Genomic DNA, 3,198 nt, shown 5'->3' on the forward strand with positions numbered 1-3,198 from the left:
CCTACCACTTAATATCCCCTACTGTATTTTTTATGTTCTCTACCAAACCCCTACTGATTGTATATAACATTCCAAATACCATAAACAAGCCTACCTGGAGGGTAATGTCATGAGATGTTGTTTGGGTCATACCATATAACCCCCCTACTCTGTGTGCTAGGTAGGCGGTCTACATAAGAATCCCTACCTGGAATCTTAGACATCAACCATCTCAACCCCTACGGGTAGGGATTTTAGTCCGTACGAACGGGGGGTATAACCTATGTAGGACTCCACGTCACTAGCCGTTATATGTTGTATGGTGATTCTATATATTAACCACTCAGGCCTAATCTGTGATTAGTATGTGGCTACCATAACCCGTCTACTGTGATTTCATTACATAATCCGGGATATCGTACGTGTGTTATTATACCCATAACCCTTTACCTGGGATGTATAAACCATAAACCTACTATCCTACAGTCCAGAGGTCATACCGGTACGGTGGGAGGAAGCGCCTTACTACCTGGTATATGTTGGATTATACCATAAAACCCTACCTGGATAGTGCATCCATAGTAATGAGCTAGGGGGATCGGATAACCCCTTACACTGGATGTCATACCATAATCCCTACCTGATGTCAATACCAATATCCCCTACCTGGATTAAATTGATAAATCTAATCACACGTAGGGGATATTGTTTATGACATCCAGTAGAGTAGATTATGGTTCATGAATCCAATATACCGGGTCTACTACCGGTGGAATGTCCTTACATAACCCTACCTGGATGTCATACCATATTCCCTACCTGGAGTGCTGTTTAATATACCATAAACCGCCTACCTGGATGATAACCTCCCTACCAAACGCACTACCTGGTATGTCTACCATAACCCTACCTGGATGTATACAAACCGCCTACCTGGAGTAACCATAAACCCCTACCTGATGTCATACCAACCCCTACCTGGACGCAACACCGATCAATCCCTACCTGGATGTGACCTACCATTAAACCACAGGAACCGAAGATGTCACGATACCCATAACCCCATACGCTGGGATGTGCATACCAGAAATATCCTCCACCTGGATGATTATACCAATTAACCCCTACGCTGGGATGTCATACCATATCCCTACCTGGATGTGATACCATAAACCCTAAACCTGGTGTCATACCATAACCCCCTACCTGGATGTCCTACCAAACCCCTACCTGATGTCAACCAATACCCCTACCTGGATTGTCCTACCATAACCCTACCCTGGATGTCATACCAATCATCCCTACCTGGATGTCATAACCATACCCCCTACCTGGATGTCATACCATAAACCCTACCTGGATGTACATACCATAAACCCTACCTGAGATGTCCTGCCAACCGCTAACCTTGGATGTCATACCATAACCCCTACCTGGAGTCCATACCATAACCCCTACTGATTCATACCAAACCCCTACCTGGATGTCTACCATACCCCCTACCTGGATGTCAAAACCATAAAGCCCTACCTGGATTCATACCTTACCCCGTACCTGGATGTCATACCAAAGCCCCTACCTGGATGTCATACCATACCCTACGAGTCATACATAACCCCTACTGATGTCCTACCATAACCCCTACCTGGATGGTCATAACCATAACCCCTACCTGGATGTCATACCATAACCCCTACCTGGATGTTCATACCATAACCCCTACCTGGATGTCCTTACCATAACCCCTACCTGATGTATACATAACCCTACCTGGATGTATATACCATAACCCCTTAACCTGAGTCCTACCAAAACCCCTACCTGGACGTCATACCATAACCCTACCTGGATGTATACCCATAACCCCTACCGGAGTTATGTCATCAACCCCTACCTGGACTGTCCTTTACCAATAGCCCCTACCTGAGTAAGTACCATACCCCCTACCTGGATGTCAAGCATAACCCCTAACTGGGAAGTCCTACCATAACCCTACCTGGATGTCCTACCATACCCCTACCTGGGATGTATCCCATTAAAACCCCTACCTGGATGTCCTACCTAACCCCTACCTGGATTCCTACCATTAACGCCTACCTGGGAGTCATACCATAAACCCCTACCTGGTGTCATACATAACCCCTACCTGGAGTCCCTACCATAACCCCTACCTGGAGTCATACCAGAACCACCCTACCTGGATGGTCCTACCATACCCTAAACCTGGATGTTATACCATAAAACCCTACCTGGATGTCATACCATAACCCCTACCTGGATGTCCTACCATAACCCCTACCTGGATGTTATACCATAAACCCTACCTGGATGTCATACCATAACCCCTACCTGGATGCCATACCATAAACCCTACCTGGATGTCATACCATAACCCCTACCTGGATGTCCTACCATAACCCCTACCTGGATGTGGTGGACGATGGCTTTGAACTGGGACGACCTCTCCATCCAGGTGTTGACCAGCTCCATGGCCCGGTCAAAGTTCTTCACGTACTCTCCGTACATCTTCAGGAAGGGGGCTAACTTCTGCAGGATGTCCCCGATGCGTGGGTTCAAATCCCTGGGGGAGAGAGAGGAGAGGTCAGGGTTAGAGGGAGTTGGTGTGTGGGGGCGCTTGTGTGTGTGTGTGTGTGTGTGGCGGGAGAGCTGTGGGCGGAGTAGGTAAGTCCGGGCCAGGGTTATGGTCAGAGAGAGAGGGAAAGCTAGTGGGAGCTTAATGACTCTGATAAGTCTCTTTCCTGGAACCCCTGAATCCATGGATTCTGGGCTGTTAGGGTTAGAGGTTAGGGACTAGGGTCAGGGTTAGGGCTAGTCTAGGGTTAGAGGTTAGGGACTAGGGTCAGGGTTTTAACCAACCATTCCTCCATGCGTTTCTCTAGGGCGGAGAGCAGGTTTAGGGCTAGTCTAGGGTTAGAGGTAGGCCCTGGGTCAGGGTTAGTCTAGGGTTAGAGGTAGGCCCTGGGCCAGGGTTAGTCTAGGGTTAGAGGTAGGTCCTGGGTCAGGGTCAGGGTTAGTCTAGGGTTAGAGGTAGGCCTTGGTCAGGGAGCAGGGTTAGTCTAGGGTTAGAGGTAGGCCCTGGGTCAGGGTTAGTCTAGGGTTAGAGGTAGGTCCTGGGTCAGGGTCAGGGTTAGTCTAGGGTCTGAGGTAGGCCTTAGTCAGGGAGCAGGGTTAGTCTAGGGTTAGAGGTAGGTCCTGGGT

At 48.6% G+C, this 3,198-nt stretch overlaps 1 pseudogene; it reads right to left on the minus strand.

Annotated features, from left to right (window-relative positions):
- Positions 1-2,228: 2,228 nt before the first annotated feature.
- LOC112070741 (FYVE, RhoGEF and PH domain-containing protein 1-like) overlaps positions 2,229-3,198 on the minus strand; it is a 122,686-nt pseudogene continuing 121,716 nt past the window's right edge.

This window comes from Salvelinus sp. IW2-2015, unplaced genomic scaffold, assembly GCF_002910315.2.
Source record: "Salvelinus sp. IW2-2015 unplaced genomic scaffold, ASM291031v2 Un_scaffold1411, whole genome shotgun sequence".
In the NCBI taxonomy this organism is placed as follows: Eukaryota; Metazoa; Chordata; class Actinopteri; order Salmoniformes; family Salmonidae; genus Salvelinus; species Salvelinus sp. IW2-2015.